The sequence below is a fragment of the Chelonia mydas genome, chromosome 7 (assembly GCF_015237465.2).
Source record: "Chelonia mydas isolate rCheMyd1 chromosome 7, rCheMyd1.pri.v2, whole genome shotgun sequence".
Lineage (NCBI taxonomy): Eukaryota > Metazoa > Chordata > Testudines > Cheloniidae > Chelonia > Chelonia mydas.
Window position 1 is genome coordinate 95,685,931 of NC_057853.1, and position 18,705 is coordinate 95,704,635.

Below are 18,705 nucleotides of genomic sequence, written 5' to 3' on the forward strand. Positions count from 1 at the left end.
CAAGAAGTGGAAGATTGGACAAATGACCAGGGAAGAGTATAAAAATATTGCTCAGGCATGCAGGAGTGAAATCAGGAAGGCCAAATCACACCTGGAGTTGCAGCTAGCAAGAGATGTGAAGAGTAACAAGAAGGGTTTCTTCAGGTATGTTAGCAACAAGAAGAAAGTCAAAGAAAGTGTGGGCCCCTTATTGAATGAGGGAGGCAACCTAGTGACACAGGATGTGGAAAAAGCTAATGTACTCAATGCTTTTTTTGCCTCTGTCTTCAAGAACAAGGTCAGGTCCCAGTCTACCGCACTGGGCAACACAGCATGGGGAGGAGCTGACCAGCCCTCTGTGGAGAAAGAAGTGGTTCGGAACTATTTAGAAAAGCTGGACGTGCACAAGTCCATGGGGCTGGATGTGCTGCATCCGAGAGTGCTAAAGGAGTTGGTGGATGTGATTGCAGAGCCATTGGCCATTATCTTTGAAAACTCATGGCGATCGGGGGAGGTCCCGGACGACTGGAAAAAGGCTAATGAAGTACCCATCTTTAAAAAAGGGAAGAAGGAGGATCCTGGGAACTACAGGCTAGTCAGCCTCACCTCAGTCCCTGGAAAAATCATGAAGCAGGTCCTCAAGGAATCAATTCTGAAGCACTTAGATGAGAGGAAAGTGATCAGGAACAGTCAGCATGGATTCACCAAGGGCAAGTCATGCCTGACTAATCTAATTGCCTTCTATGACGAGATAACTGGCTCTGTGGATGAGGGGAAAGCAGTGGACATGTTATTCCTTGACTTTAGCAAAGCTTTTGACATGGTCTCCCACAGTATTCTTGTCAGCAAGTTAAAGAAGTATGGGCTGGATGAATGGACTATAAGGTGGATAGAAAGCTGGCTAGATTGTCGGGCTCAACGGGTAGTGATCAATGGCTCCATGTCTAGTTGGCAGCCGGTATCAAGCGGAGTGCCCCAAGGGTCGGTCCTGGGGCCGGTTTTATTCAATATCTTCATTAATGATCTGGAGGATGGTGTGGATTGCACCCTCAGCAAGTTTGCAGATGACACTAAACTGGGAGGAGAGGTAGATATGCTGGAAGGTAGGGATAGGATACAGAGGGACCTAGACAAATTGGAGGTTTGGACCAAAAGAAATCTGATGAGGTTCAACAAGGACAAGTGCAGAGTTCTGCACTTAGGATGGAAGAATCCCATGCACCGCTACAGACTAGGGACCGAATGGCTGGGCAGCAGTTCTGCAGAAAAGGACCTAGAGGTTACAGTGGACAAGAAGCTGGATATGATTCAACAGTGTGCCCTTGTTGCCAAGAAGGCCAATGGCATTTTGGGATGTATAAGTAGGGGCATTGCCAGCAGATCGAGGGACGTGATCGTTCCCCTCTATTCGACATTGGTGAGGCCTCATCTGGAGTACTGTGTCCAGTTTTGAGCCCCACACTACAAGAAGGAAGTGAAAAAATTGGAAAATGTCCAGCGGAGGGCAACAAAAATGATTAGGGGACTGGAACACATGACTTACGAGGAGAGGCTGAGGGAACTGGGATTGTTTAATCTGCAGAAGAGAAGAATGAGGGGGGATTTGATAGCTGCTTTTAACTACCTGAATGGGGGTTCCAAAGAGGATGGATCTAGTCTGTTCTCAGTGGTAGCAGATGACAGAACGAGGAGTAATGGTCTCAAGTTGCAGTGGGGGAGGTTTAGGTTGGATATTAGGAAAAACTTTTTCACTAGGAGGGTGGTGAAGCACTGGAATGCGTTACCTAGGGAGGTGGTGGAATCTCCTTCCTTTGAAGTTTTTAAGGTCAGGCTTGACAAAGCCCTGGCTGGGATGATTTAGTTGAGGATTGGTCCTGCTTTGAGCAGGGGGTTGGACTAGATGACCTCCTGAGGTCCCTTTCAACCCCGATATTCTATGATTAGAAATGTCTTTACATAGAGCATTTCATACTGGCTACATATCAGATGAAAATCTTAAATCCAGTGTAATGTTTTGCTGCATGAAAGCCCTTTTATGAGCCTGAGGGATGGGCCCTTTGTTGTTTTCAGAGACTGATTTTAGCAAGGTCTCTGAATCCATCTCAGCACTTTATTAAATGGGGATGTTTTGTCCCTTGCAAACTACACAAAACATGGCTTGAAGCAAAATATTTCAGCGTTTTTGTCCTCCTTTTAATTTTGCCCTCTATGTTTTTTCACCCTTCTAGGAAGGGATAAGAGGTCATGTATGGAACTGTTGTGGAAGTTTATTATTTTCAGAGACCCCTAGAAGTAGGAAATGGAAAAGCTCTATTAGGTCATCTACTCTCTTTCTCTCTCAGCCAGTACTGGATTGTCGCTTTTTGTAAACTTAGTGTTTTTCCACTCTACTTTTAAATGGCCTAAGCAATGGTGGTGGTGGCAAATTCCACCATCTCCCATGGGAAATTATTATACAGTCTAAGACATCAGGACATTTTTCCTCTACATTTTCCCCTCTCTCTCATTAATCCAAATTATAACCCCCTTTACCATCCTAAGCAACTTCTCTCTCCCTTGAAATTTACTCACTTCAATTATTTGTAGATTGTTATTGTCCCTCTGTCTGGAGTGAACCACAACTGAGAGTGCCTACCTCAGGGCAGACTGGCAAAAACAGGGCAGGCACCCCAAATTGGTGGTATGCTCTATAATTAGATTTCACCAACCCAGTAACAAATGTGAACTCCTGGATCACCATGGAGTCACAGACAGACCCCTTCGGCTCTCCGGTCTATCTGACCACCCAGGCAAGCCGGACTTAGTGCTAATTGGTCACTATACCAAAAATCTCAAAACATTCAGGTTACTTCGAGTCCTGGGACCAGTCATGTACATCAGATCAATTTGTATCTCAGATCACATACCACAGACAACACTTGTAGCCAGTCCCATAATAAACTACCTGTGATGTTCCTCTCTGGCATTATCTGGACCAGTGATCTGCTAGGCCTCTCCACGCCTTGATTCTGGGAGCCAGCCTTACCCTGCTCTGCTGTGAGAACCCCCTACTCCTGGGCTGTTCACGCACAGCCTCTGGCATGTAAGCTGCTCCCAGCTACTTGCAAGTGAATGACACTAGCCAATATCTCCGGTCCCAGAAATAACCCTCGGAACCTCCATCTTGCAGTGTCCAATTATGCCCACTGGATGCTGCAAGCTTATATAAGTTTGTCAATTTAACAAAGAAATTGATCTGTACCAGGCTTGTTCTCCCCAGGGGAGTCTCTGACACACTGCAAACTAAATGTAATGCTTCAGGTAGAATAAACAAACAGATTTATTAACTATGAAGATAGATTTTTAAGTGATTATAAGTCAAAGCATAACAAGTCAGATTTGGTCAAATGAAATAAAAACAAAACGCATTCTAAGCTGATCTTAACACTTTCAGTGTCCTTACAAACTTAGATGCTTCTCGCCACAGGCTGGCTCTTCAGCCAGGCTCTCCCCTTTGATCAGTGGTTCAGTTGCTTGGTGGTGGTGGTGTCTGTAGATGTAGGCGGAAGAGAGAGAGCATGGCAAAATGTCTCCCCCTTTTATCATGTCCTTTCTTTCCTCTTGGGTTTGCTCTCCTCCCCCCGCCCCCTCCCCCCTTCAGAGTCAGGTGAGCATTACCTCATCGCAGTCTCAAACTGCCCAAAGGAAGGGGGTGACTCCCTCGAAGGTCTAACAGATTCTTTTGTTGCTGCCTGAGTCAGTGTCCATTGTTCCTGTGAGGCTGGGTTGGGTTTGTCCCATCCATTCCCTGGCAAGGTGTGAACTGCCTCTCTGTTCTTGGAGAGTTTTTGCATGGGCTTGCTTTAAGCCATGAGGATACATTTTCAGCCTCATAACTATATACATGAAATTATAACCTATAACCTTACTATAACATCACTATAACAACCATACTCAGTGCATACTCAGAGCCTTCCAAAGACACCCGACATGACAAACTTTGCATTGGATACCACACAATCATTTTATAAAGATGAACATGGGGGTGTAGGGTGTTCCCCCGAGGTACAGAGTGTCACACTACCTAAAGGTTTATTAACTAGAAAAAAGAAATAAGAGTTATTTACAGGTTAAACAAGCATGCATATATACACAGGTGAGTTTCGGTCTGTGATTCAAAAGGTGACAGAATTGTAGTAATCTGTCAATTCAAAGTGTCTTTCAGGGCTAAGCCAAGCCAAGCAGCATGGGAATCGCTTTGCTTATGTTAAGAAATCTTTGCCCCTCAGAGTCCAGATAGCATGAAAGAGATCCAGTTTCTCCTTGTGAGGGATTTTTATTCCCTCCATTCCAGATTCCAAAACTGATGGGATGAGTTCATATGTTCCTGGACAGAGTTAAGAATGCCATCAACAAAGTCTCTGTCCTTTGATGCTACACAATACTTCATTTGCTTTCAATAGGCCACGGACAAGTAGTTTACCTTAATCAATGCTTCTTTTCCTTTTTGGTGAGTTACACAATTACAGAGGTTTACAATGCAAAAACACTTGATATAAAGCTTCATACCATCGGCTACAGAGTTTATAAGTGAGTCAATACGTCCAGCATCCTACCAACGTTTTATAAAGTCTAAACACCAGAACACATTCTTATCCACTGAACGTCTAATATCTGTTTTGATATTGCATATAGGTAAGCAAGACTGGTTTCCAGCTATGCATTTGTAAGTGTTCAGTGAGGCCTGGGGCCTTGGCATAAGCTGGCACCTGGTCCACTAGTGTCACAGTTACATCCCGCATCACCTTAGTCACTTAGGATATGTCAACCTTGCAGTGTAAGTCTAGGCTCAGACTTAGGCTCAAGCCTAACCCCCTTTCTGTCTACACACAAATCATACTAATCCAGGGCTTGCACCCAGGCTCCTAGGATCCTGCAAGGCTGCAGAATCCAACCTGAGTCAAGCCATGAATCAGCCTTCAAGCCCTGTTGCTTTGCAGTGTAGATGCAGCCCCCCCTTGACTTGGGTCCTGGGAGTCTGCCAAAAGTATCCCACAATCCCATGGGTCAACTTCCTTTGTCCTCTCTGTCCCTCTTTGGCCCATGCAATCAGGCCCCATGAATGGCTGGACAGGACAACTTAGCCTCATGCAGTCCTCGGTCTAGACCCCCTGTAACCATCCCTCAGTGGGTCACAACTGAGATCCCAAATTCAGGACAAACTGCTGAGAAATAGGGCAAACACAATCCAAACCTGGTGGTTATTCTTTTATAAGATATACCAAACCAGTAACAAAAGTAAACTCCTGTTTCACCACACTGGCTAACAAGAAGTCATAAAAGCAGTTTCCTTAGGCATTCCAATTCTTATATCACCACCAAAAACACTGGATTCAGAGATGAGTGGTTCTTTACAACCAGTCTCATCAAATAAACAGTTCTTCTGATCCCAAAGGACCAGCCACACACCTAGGTTAATATATAACTTAGATCTTACCCAAAAATTCACACGGTTGCCAATCCTTTACTATCTAAAATCTAAAGGTTTATTTATAAAAAGAAAGAAAGAAAGGTGAGTTAAAATTGGTTAAATGAATCAAATATGTACAGTAATTGCAAAGTTCTTGGTTCAGGCTTGTAGCAGTGATGGAATAAACTGCTGGCTTAAAATCAAGTCTCTGGTTGTTTCCAAATCATTGAAAAGACCTCAGTCCCTTGGTTAGAATGCTCCCATTAGTATAAATTCATAGTCCAGAGGCTTGGGCAGGATAGAGGCAAAATGGAGGTGTTTCCAGGGCCTTTTATAGTTTCTGCCATGTGAAGGGCATCCCATTGTTCTTATTGTGGAAAATTACAGCTACAAGATGGAGTTTGGAGTCACATGGGCAAGACTTATGTCCATGCATTTCACCTAGCCGCAGCAGGAAATTCCATTAAGTGTAGATGGGCGTCTCCCATGGTCCATTGTCAGTTAAATGCTCTTTTGATGGTCACTCAATTTGAATAGTCCCTCCAAAATGCACTGGAGACCTATCCTGTGGGCATTACCTCAGGAACAAACATTTTAAATCCAAGTATAGAGCCAATATTTATAACTTCAAATACAAAAATGATACATACATACAGATAGCAGAATTATATTCAGTGAGTCATAACTTTTTCATAGACACCTCACTTGGCAACCTTTGTACAAGATTTGCTTCAAATATAACAGTGGTTGCAACAATGATCTAGATGGTTATATTTTAATCAGATAACGTCACAGCCCCACCCTGGATGATGCCTCCACTCCCTGCCCCTGCTGCCAAGTGTGTGGCAAATGGGGAAAGAAGGGAAATGAGAATGAGGAGCCAAGGTACATGCAACAATAGGGGGTTCCTGTATTGTAAATAGTTTCACTGTTTGCACTTGTAGTTGTTGTTTTGGAAAGGTTCTCTTGTTCCTGCTGTTTTGATGTGATAACGGCAGCTGGCCTGCCTGGCAATGGATGAAAGCTGCACTTTTATAACACCTGTTTATAAATAAAGTTTTTTATGTCATCAAGAAAGTTCATTGCTGTCACTGCATCTCATCATACAATCTGTATTTGAAATAATAAAGCTAAACACATGATCAGGGACAATTAGGAATTAGTAAGCAAACACTATTCCTCTATACGGTTAGGTGCAGTCACCCATACTTCAATCACTTCCTTATATGAATCCATACTGTGAATCATCCCCCACTCCCTACCCTTATTTCATAAGTGGTCATGTCATTCTTAAGTACACTGCATGTCAATCAAGCCCCGCAAGCACATTCATAAAGGTACTATTTCCCCATACAAGTTAATAATGTGGGAGCACAAAACATCCCTGACTTCTGTTGCCCGGGTGCATCCAGCTCTGGCTGCAGTTGGTGCATTTTCCGGCTGAATGTGCTGATTCAGTGGCCCCTTGCTGTCATAGGTCCATTCAGGGGGAAATGGCTCACCTCTGGCTTCACAAAGATTGTGAAGAGCACAACAAGTCACAGTAACGCGGACAGCATTTATGACACTGGCATCCAAACGTGTCTGTAGACATCTCCACTTGAATTTCAATCTGACAAGCACGTTCAACCATCATTGTACACTTGCTGAGTGTAAACAGTCATTGCCAGGGCCTCTAAAATCAGAGTACCATTTCATAAGCAAAGGCAATCGGAAGTATACAGGGTCCCCCAAAATAACAGTGGGAACAGTAACTCCATTTATGATAATGTCATATGGTGGGAATAGTGTCCCAGCCTGTACATGAATGTAGACTCCTGATCAACAAAAAACCCTGGCATCATGAACTTTCCCAGTGCAACCCACACTGACATTCATAAATCAATCTCTGTGGTCCACAAACACATACATAACAATGGAGTTTGCAGTTTATGTACACATGTGCTCCTTGAGGGGAGCACTATGGGCACATGAATCCCACCAGTGGCCCCAACACGGTTTCGAAACCCCATTCTCTCAAACCCAGTCATCATTTCACAAATGTATCTTTTATGCCTGTCACTTGGGGCAAACTACACTCCCAATTGCCTCAGAAACCTCTGCCACCACTTTATCCACAGTCAACTTGCTGGCACCAAACTGGTTTGCATTGAAACTGTAGTAGTCTCGGGTAGCCAGCTTCCAGACAGCTATAGCAACCTACTTCTGGACCAGCAAGGGTGCCCCCCTCTATATATCTTTACACTGGACAATGGGGGCAAGCTGCTCACAGTTCCAGAAATGTAGCTGTCTTCATGCACAAGTGTTGGACCCACTGCTGATCATCCCTGGTCTGCATGATGATGTGATCCCACCAGTCTGTGGGCCCATGCCAGAAGAGCTGGTCTATGTAAGGGGCATCAGCAGCTATCCCGAGTGTCATGAGCAGCATCGGCCAGTTCAAATTTGCCATGCCTGGGCACTCTGCCTGCTCCTGCTCCATCATAAACTCTGTCAGGTGCCTTTGGTGGGTCAAAAAATGCAGCTCAGACATCCACTAGTCTGCCCAATTCCTGACACAGGAGTGAAAGTGCATGCAAAAGAAATTCTTGTAAAGGTGCCTCCTCCATGTTACTCAGCAGGATGTGTTGGTGGGCTGTTCAATCTTCCTGTAATGTGCAGGGTGGACAGCAAAAAGCTTTCCCACAGTGCACCATCGTCAAAGGGTTATAGCAGCTGCATTTTGGGAGGGCAGAAGGGAATCTGGGATATGGCTGGTTTGGCTTGGGTCTACATGCTATAATGTGGATGCCAGAGCTGCAGGTTTGAGCCCAGGTTAGAAAATTCCTAATGTAGAGTTAACAATCCATATAGCTACTCAAACCCCAGGTTCTCTAACCCAGGGTTAGCTGACTCAAGTCCCACTAACCATGTGTTTTCATTGCAGTGTAGACATACCCTTAACCAAGGTATAAATATAGATTTCCTTTCCTCATCTCTCTCAGTCTGTTTAGCCCCCTAATACTTTTTGTTGTTCTTTTAACCCCCTCCAGTTAGTCTACATATCTTTGGTAATGAGGTGGCCAGAGAGGAGTGCAGGATTCAAGGCACAGGCACTCCAGTGCTATGTATAGAGGGATTAACAACCTGTCTGTGTATACACCCTAAAATTTCACTGGCTTTTTTTCAGCCATATCACACTGTATTGTCTATCAACTTGAGCTCTCTGGAGAGCAACAACTCCATTCCACAGCAACTCTCAAGGTTTCAAAATTTGTTTTCGTTTTGCGTTGGAACAACAACAAGACCACTTTAAGTGTTTTCACACACAAAAAATGTGTCAAAATATCTGGTTTTGGATCCAAACGTGAACTTTTCAATTTGGGAAGGAGTTTTGGGTCCAGGGCCCTCTGGTCAGTTATATAGCCTGGTCGTTAGGGCAGTGGCCTGGGAGACTTAGGTTCATGTCCCTGCCCTGTCTGATTAAAAAATTTTTTTAAAATATTCATAATTTTTTTGTTTCCATTTTCTGACTAGCTCCTAGAAACACTCTGCTCTCATCACTGAAACTGAAGTAGGGGGTCTCCATCCACTTAGAAGATAGGTAGCATTGAGAGAATTGGCAGAGAGAAGATTGGGGTAGGGTCCCCCAAACCCTACAATTTAAGAAAATCATTTAAAAAAACCTAATTCTATAACATTTAGGTCCAGTCTTCTGGTTGCAAATTTACCTCAAAATGAAATGCGAGAAACTGTGATTTTTTCTAAAACCACCAAAATCACCCAGCTCTATTTTTTTCCACCACAAGCATGAGCTTGCGTTTGGTTATGTGGGCTTGCCAGGTGCATCTTGTGAAACAAGCCACTTCATGCATACACAGGAGCCACATTTACAAGAGGGTGAGCATTGGAGTGAGACTAAGCCCTGTGACCTGGCACGTTAATACTGCTTACAACATTTTCTCTTCAGCATGTTATTAATTTTGAAATTTGTAATAAAACAGAAGGAAAGATTCTGATTCACTTAACATTTCATTTTTTATTTTATTTAGTAAGTACAGTTAAAGAAACATTCCTTACACTTCACCTGATAATTTTAGGTCAGCAATAGCACCAACATTGCCGTTACTGGTGCATACTAGTTCAGTAGCTAAAGTAACCTTGTATGTAGAATGCAGCTTTCCCATCTAATAAAGTAGCCTCCCCCTTGCCCCAGTTCAGACTGTTGCAGAGCTGACTGGCCTCAGAGGAAGCTGGATCTAATTTTTCGATGCTTGCTTGCTCCTTGCTCCTCAAGGTGGAGGACTTCTCCCTCCTCTGTGTTATACTGGAACAGTCTTGTTTCTAGTCATAGACAAGTGAACCTGTCATGCTGTAATGTTCTTTTTTTACCTTCTAGAGGTTCCAGTTGTTCACAGTTGTCTCTGATGGTTTTCCATTGAAAGTCTTGGGATTGAGGAAGACAAAACAACTGAGCCTTGCATTGCATCACTTGTTAAACAGTGTGGAGTGACAACTCCCTCCCATCTAAATGGGCCACCATTGTGACCCATCATTACCTGGTGATTGATTTTTACTTCAAGTCCATAAAGCATACTTTCAATATAAATACATTATTCCTTGAATATTACCCATACATACATACATACATACATGTCACAATGATTATGAATCTTGACAAGTTATAAGCTTTCTGTAGATACCTTACATGTTACCTTTTATGGATAAATAAATGGAAGATTTTTACTACAGCAAAAAACCCACTCCACCATTTAAAGTTCTGCTTGTTGCTATCCCAGAAGGACAGTGCTGAACGGAGGAAATAGCGTAGTGGAATGTTAGTGTAGTCTAACGTCACTTGTCCTGTTCAATCCACACTGACAGAGGCTTCCAAGTGAACTTTCTGCTAAAATGAAACCCCTTGATTATTCCCGCCCCTGTTGTTCATTGGAGACAAGATGGAATTTTTACCTCCACATCCCACTGAATTTGTTTACAGGTTCCATTAATAACCATGGTAAAAAGTATGTATTGTACAAGTGCCAAAAGTTATTTGACTGACCCATTTCTCTTTGCAAATTACTAGTTAAGTAATTTGGATATTTTTTCATCCTATTTTAAATGAAGTGACTCCTACTTTTGCTCACTTTTAAACAGATTTTTTTCTGGTTTCAGAGTAACAGCCGTGTTAGTCTGTATTCGTAAAAAGAAAAGGAGTACTTGTGGCACCTTAGAGACTAACCAATTTATTTGAGCATAAGCTTTCGTGAGCTACAGCATCCGATGAAGTGAGCTGTAGCTCACGAAAGCTTATGCTCAAATAAATTGGTTAGTCTCTAAGGTGCCACAAGTACTCCTTTTCTTTTTGAGATTTTTTTCTGTTTTTCATGTGACAATATTTTGTTTTGTATTCAGACCACCTCTGAAACACCCCCTCATGGCACAGGATGGCCCTGCAGGCACTTCACCCTCAGTTTTCCCTCCTGGGTCTCATGGTAAGTTCCCACAGTTCAAAGCATTTAAAGCAAGACCCCCTTTCTGGTGTCTAATTTACTGAGTCTTTACACAGTTTCCAATGGCCCTCTAGACCCACAACTGCAAAAAGAGGGCTGTGAATCCTTTAGCCAATAGGGAAGGATTTGTGCTGTGCTTCTTTCTGGGCTCTTTGAATTGACCCCTGCCAATTTCCCCCAGGCTGGCAACAAAAGCTTTCAAGAAACAGAACTCAAATCAAAACCTTCAGAATAGTCCTTCCTTCAAGGAATCTCTGATAGGACTTCCAGCCATCCTCCACAGCCTGGAGGCCTGGTCACACCACCTCAGTCCTTTCTCCACTGAGTTGTCTCCCCTAGTGTCTCAGGGACTCCTGCAGGAGCATTCCTACTTCCTGCAGCTCCCTAGGTTCCTGACTTGAAGAAGTCACAAGGCAAGCCCCCACTCCACTGAGAGCAGGCAAGGCACCTGGGAATGGTGAGACTCTGGAACAGCTAGGAAAGCTGTGGGCTAGCACTCCATTGGCAGTAGGGAAACTGAGACACGACTGGACAGTGCTGTGGCCCCAAAACTGCAGGGAGTCACGGGTACAGTTAGAAAATAAATAGCTGAGGGTCAGGACTCTGCTAGGAGCAGGGGAAAATTGCTGAGTGCAGAGAAATGCTAGCACAGCTGAGGATAGCCATAGGATAGGAGGGCAGACTCAGGGTTGTAAGAGATCTGGTTTCATGCTTTTGGGGGCGACAGAACCCTTCACTGGCCTGGGTAACCCAGATGGGTGTGAACCTGGAGAAGTATGAATGTTAAAGAGGGAAGAGGTGCCCCAGTCTATGGGCTCAGGGGAACTTTGAAGTGATGTCTGAGAAGTAACCAGTTGCTAATCCTATTGTGTCAAATCAGGTGGGAGGTGACACACAGAGGCCCATTGGTGGTTCACTACTCTGTCAACAATGCTTACCAGGCCTGACATACTCACTACATATCACACACTGTTGTCATGATATCCACCCAAAAGGTGGCATGTAATAGGTCATTGGAAAACTAATAACCCACTGATCATTAATATTCTTGCATGGTGTACATACAGAGTATATACAAAGAGTTATAAATATGTGCTAGAATTATGTTCTTAAAATGTGTTTGGGAAGCAATGCATAAACAGTCTGCCTTAGACAAAGGGATGTGTATTTGCTTGTCTGACTAGTGTGGTCATCATGCAGAGACAATGAAGGTACATTTACATAAAAAGGAAACGAAACCCTCAAAACTAGTGAGTGGGGAAGATAGCCTCTGAACTATAAAGACAGGGGGTCTGAACCTTAAATGGTAAGTACTTAAATCAACTGACTATGCAATATTACTGTATTATAAAAGCGTATTGAGTAAGGTCTTTTATGAAAGTTGGTGACACACTGATGATTAATATTGTGAAATGCATGTATTAATACTATATGATGAGTTATGGATACTCCCTGATATTATGTTTTAAAGTCTGTGACCAAAGAGAGGGAGAAACAGGTTCTCTCCCAGACAGAAGGAAATGGAGCTATTTACAGGTCTCCAATGTGAATTCAGCATTATGGAATCAAACCAATGGAAGCCCTATTTACATCCAAATCAGCAGGGGGAACGGAAGTCAACAGCAGGAAGCCTTCCTGCCTCCTGAAGAAAGGTCAATGAATTTTGGGAAGACAACATGGCCATTGCACCCCAGCAGGCAAGCGCAACTTTGTTTTGGGCCTGCTTTTCAAAGAACACATTTCAAAGATTTACTGGACTATAAAACGAAAGGGGAGAGAACCCCATACTGGTCCATCACTTGAGGGATTCAAGGGGCCAGAGCTCTTGAATTCACAGAATGTTGGGACCTTCAACCAAGGGGGTGGAAGTCTCTGGGTACAAAATATATCAGAAGGACAGAACAGGTCATGCTGGTAGGGGTGTGGCACTATATGAGAAAGAAAACGTAGAATCAAATGAAGTAAAAATCTTAAATGAACCAAAAACTGTACAATAGAATCTTTATGGATAGTAATTCCATGCTCTAACAGTAAGAATATAGCAGTTGGGATATATTACCGACCACCTGACCAGGATGGTGATAGTGAATGTGAAATGCTCAGGGAGATTAGAGAGGCTATAAAAATTAAAAAACTCAATAATAATGGTGGATTTCAACTATCCCCATACTGACCGGGTAGATGTTACCTCAGGACAGGATGCAGAGATAAAGTTTCTTGACACCTTAAAAGACTGCTTCTTGGAGTAGCTAGTCCTGGAACCCACCAGAGGAAAGGCAATTCTTGATTTAGTCCTAAGTGGAGCACAAGATCTAGTACAACAGGTGAATACAGCTGGACTGCTTGGTAATAGTGACCATAATATAATTAAATTTAACATCCCTGTGGTGGAAAAAACACCACAGCAGCCCAACACTGTAGCATTTCATTTCAGAACGGGTGACTACACAAAAATGAGGAAGTTAGTTAAACAGAAATTAAAAGGTACAGCGCCAAAAGTGAAATCCCTGCAAGCTGCATGGAAACTTTTTAAAGATACCATAATAGAGGCTCAACTTAAATGTATACCCCAAATTAAAAAAACATAGTAAGAGAACCAAAAAAGTGCCACCATGGCTGAACAAAGTAAAAGAAGCAGTGAGAAACAAAAAGGCATCTTTTAAAAAGTGGAAGTTAAATCCTAGTGAGGAAAACAGAAAGGAGCATAAACTCTGGCAAATGAAGTATAAAAATATAATTAGGAAGGCCAAAAAAGAATTTGAAGAACAACTAGTCAAAGACTCAAAAAGTAATAGCAATTTTTTTTTAAGTACATCCGAAGCAGGAAGCCTGCTAAACAACCAACAGGGCCACTGGATGGTCGAGATGCTAAAGGAGTACTCAAGGACAATAGGGCCATTGTGGAGAAGTTAAATGAATCCTTTGCATTGGTCTTCACGGCTGAGGATGTGAGGGAGATTCCCAAACCTGGACCATTCTTTTTGGGTGACAAATCTGAGGAACTGTCCCCGGTTGAGGTGTCATTAGAGGAGGTTCTGGAACAAATTGATAAACTAAACAGTAATAAGTGACCAGGACCAGATGGTATTCACCCAAAGGTTCTGAAGGAACTCAAATGTGAAATTGCATAACTACTAACTGTAGTTTGTAACCTATCATTTAAATCAGCTTCTGTTCCAAATGACTGGAGGATAGCTAATGTGACACCAATTTTTAAAAAGGGCTCCAGAGGTGATCCCGGCAATTACAAGTTGGTAAGCCTGACTTCAGTACCAGGGAAACTGTTGAAACTATAGTAAAAAACAAAATTGTCAGATGCATAGATGAACATAATTTGTTTGGGAAAAGTCAACATGGTTTTTGTAAAGGGAAATCATGCTTCACCAATCTACTAGAATTCTTTGAGGGGGTCAACAAGCAGGTGGACAAGGGGGTTCCAATGGATATAGTGTACTTGGATTTTCAGAAAGCCTTTGACAATGTCCCTCACCAAAGGCTCTTAAGCAAACTAAACTGTCATGGGATAAGAGAGATGGTCCTCTCATGAAACAGTAACTGGTTAAAAGATAGGAAACAAAGTGTAGGAATTAATGGTCTGTTTTCAGAATGGAGAGAGATAAATAGTGGTGCCCCCAAGGAATCTGCACTGGGACCAGTCCTATTCAACATTTTCATAAATGATCTGGAAAAAGGGGTAAACAGTGAGGTGGCAAAATTTGCAGATGATACAAAACTACTCAAGATAGTTAAGTCCCAAGCAGACTGCGAAGAGCTACCAAAGGTTCTCAAAAATATTGTGTCTGGGCTACAATATGGCACATTAAATTCAATGTTGATAAATGCAAAGTAATGCACACTGGAAAACATAATCCCAACTATACATATAAAATGATGGGGTTTAAATTAGCTGTTACCACTTAAGAAAGAGAACTTGGAGTCATTGTGGATAGTTCTCTGAAAACATCCACTCAATGTGCAGCGGCAGTCAAAAAAGTGAACAGAATGTTGGGAACCATTAATAAAGGAATAGATAATAAGACAGAAAATATCAGATTGCCTCTATTTAAATCCATGGTATGCCCACATCTTGAATACTGCATGCAGATGTGGTTGCCCCATCTCAAAAAAGCTGTATTGGAATTGGAAAACTTTCAGAAAAGGGCAACAAAAATAATTAGGGGTATGGAACGGCTTCCGTATGAGGAGAGATTAGTAAGACTGGGACTTTTCATCTTGGAAAAGAGACGACTAAGAGGGGATATGATAGAGGTCTATAAAATGATGACTGGTGTGGAGAAAGTAAATAAGGAAGTGTTATTTACTTCTTCTCATAACACAAGAACTAGGGGTCACCAAATGAAATTAATAGGCAGCAGGTTTAAAACAAACAAAAGGAAGTATTTTTTCACAAAATGCACAGTCAGTCTGTGGAACTCCTTGCCAGAGGATGTTATGAAGGCCAAGACCGTAACAGGGTTCAAAAAAGAACTAGATAAGTTCATGGAGGATAGGTCCATCAATGGCTATTAGCCAGGATGGGCAGGGATTGTGTCTCTAGCCTCTATTTGCCAGAAGTTGGGAATGGGCAACTGGGGATGGATCACTTGGTGATTACCTGTTCTGTTCATTCCCTCTGGGGCACCTAGCATTGGCTACTGTCGGAAAACAGGATACTGGGCTAGATGGACCTTTGGTCTGACCCAGTATGGCTGTTCTTATGTTATGGGAACTGATATAGGTACCAAACCTGCTTAGGCAAAGAATGTAACTTGCTGAAGTTAAAGTATTTTTTTAAAACTTTTGTTTGTAACTATTTCTTTACTCCTTATACTTAGTATCAATTACACCTATGACATGTTTAATAAACTTGTTTTATTTTTACTATAAATCAATTCAGTGTTATGATTGAAATGAGAGTGTTTGTCAAAACCCAGTTATATTAATGAACTGCAGTGTACTGTCTCTTTAAAAGGACCAACAAACATAACTTCAGTGAGTGTTCCAGGAGAGGGCTGGACACTGCAGGGAGAAGTCTCTGGGGAACTCGGGAGTTGAGGTACACTATTTGCTTCCTGCAAGGTGAGGTTTGGACCAGCAGAGTACTGAAGACTTTGCTAGCAAGGCAGACAAGCTGGTATGTCAGGGAGTTCTCACACAGCTTATCAGTAGCAAAACTCTCACTTGCTGAGGCTGAGAGAGTAACACAGTAACTCACAATTCTGGGAACCTCAGCAGATTGTCACACTGACAAACAATTTTGGGGAAATTTGGGACAGAGAGGGTGTTGGGGTCACCCTGCAAAAATTAACTAGGTGGTAGAAACCAGAGTGTGTCCTGCATGCTTGTATGCTAGCTGTTGGTATCAGGGCTGTAAGCCACAGCAGCATAGCATTAAAGGTTCCCAGAAGTACAGGGCAGGTGGTGACACAGCCCCTTACCATTTTGCATTGAACTCCAAAATGTCACATCTGGCTTCAGCCTTCTCTAGCTCTCTCTGGTTCAAGCCCCTGCTTCACCTCAAAGTCTCTCCCTTATCTACTCCAGAGGTGTGACTGGATCACATGACCCTCCCGACACATGCCTTTCTTTGGTTTTCCCTGCCTGGGAAGGTAAGTATCAGAGGTGGGGCTAAGACACATCTCCCCTTAAAGAACCAGCTACTCTGTGACAATGCATATATACCACATCCTGTAGGTTTGTCATGCTCTATTTATAAATAGATCATGAGAGGATTTCAAAATATTTAATACAAATTAAAGGCTGATTAAACGCAAAGTGCTTTGCCAGTCTAAACTAATCTTCACTAATCCTGTTAGGGCTTGTCCAGATGGCAAGTTACTCTGCGGCAAGCCCAGGTGTGAATCTACAGTACGCCAGCTTGCTATATAGTAACATAATGGATGGACCTGGTACAACACAGTAAACGTCCTGGAGCATGGCTTAGCATTACTACTTGACAGCATAATACGCTGAGCTGTGCTCGAGGACTTTCACTGCACTGTAGCAGTAGTTGCATAGCAAGGTGGTGCATTGTAAACTCACACCCTGGTTTACCATGCAGTAACTCTCCATCCTGACTAGCTCTTAGGTACACAAGTATTACACGTTTTCTAGATGGACAAATTGAGGCATAGAGAGAGGGTAAGTGATGTTTTAAGGGCATAATGGGAGTGTGTGGTAGAACTGGGAATAGAACTGTGGAGTTCCAATTCCCTATCCTCTGATCGAACCACCAGACAACACTTCCTGCCTAAATAAGGAGCTTTGATTAACCTGAAGTAGAGCATAAGTTCCAATTTGTGGTATATGTATTCTTACAAATAGCAAACCTGTCTGGTTGGGTAAGGAATGGTGTCCCTAGCCTCTGTTTGTCAGAGGGGGGAGATGGATGGCAGGAGTGAGATCACTTGATCATTACCTGTTAGGTTCACTCCCTCAGGGGCACCTGGCATTGGCCAGTGTCGGCAGACAGGATACTGGGCTGGATGGACCTTTGGTCTGACCCAGTATGGTCATTCTTATGTTCTTATGGTTCCCGATATTGAAAATATTGGTTCCACATTGAATACTTATGAGTATTGGTCCTTTTGGTTAAGATTGTCTCTTTTATGCTGGCATTTGGTATTAAGCTTTAATCCTTGACCCAAATGATATGATTCCTTTGCTTATTCCTGAAAGCATAATCTTCATCCTCAGGCACTTAAAAGCCAGTGATCTCCATTTAAAAACCAAAAACCATTTGTCCATAACGTTCAGCAAACAAACGTCCAAATATGCTGTACTGTTTGCTTATGATTGTTGCCAGAATTCCTGTAATCTTGCTGACCCCATATTTTTGTACAGGGGACAGGAGACACCACAAGAGCAGATGAGAAAGGTTTCCTCATTTATGAAAGACTGGGACACAACTTAGTTTAATCATTATCTATATACTGTCATGAATGCTATGTGTATAAATAAAGCAATAAGCCACAACAATTAGTAGCCATTAATAGGCTACTAACACATATTGCTGTTGCTTAGGACCTCATGCTTTCAGCTACATGGGAAGTATGCAAATAGCATAACAATGCATGCTCTAATATAGTTAATTGCCATTAGAGTATCGCTCCTTTAAAAAATAATTAACATTATTTTGATTTGTGCTAAAACTAAAGACACACAAAACAGTGTATCCATCAGACTCTACACACTCTTGGCACTCGTTTAGAATGAAAACTGGAGAAGCAAAATATATTCTAGAAATACCTACATATTTATTGAAGAAAACAGGCAGGATTTTGAAGGCATTTTATTCTTTTGCAGTCTATTTATACTGAATTTGCTGAGGGTTTTTTTTCTTTTTAATCAGCCTCTTCAACAAGACTAAGCTGTACAGAGAACCTTACCAAATGTAGCTATTTTAAGCACAATCCTGTTGCAGTAACACAGCTGGGATTTACAGTTTTAAAAACATTTGTTTCCTGCTCTGGATGTCAGAGAGAGCAGACTTGACAAGCCAATGGAGGACAATGCCAATTTAAATGCTACAAGTACAATGGAGCTAGAAAACAGATACTGTGCTAACCAGTGATGAGCTGCCAAAATCTTAACAACCAGTTCCCTATAAAAAGTTCTGATTTAAGGGATGTGCCACAGTATGTATTTTTTGTACCAGTAGGGTTACCATACGTCCGTATTTTCCTGCGAGGAATTTTTAAATTTTAAACCAAAAAGTATGACATGTCCGGGAAAATACGGATGTATGTTAACCCCACCTAAAGTTCTTTTTTAAAAAGATGGGCC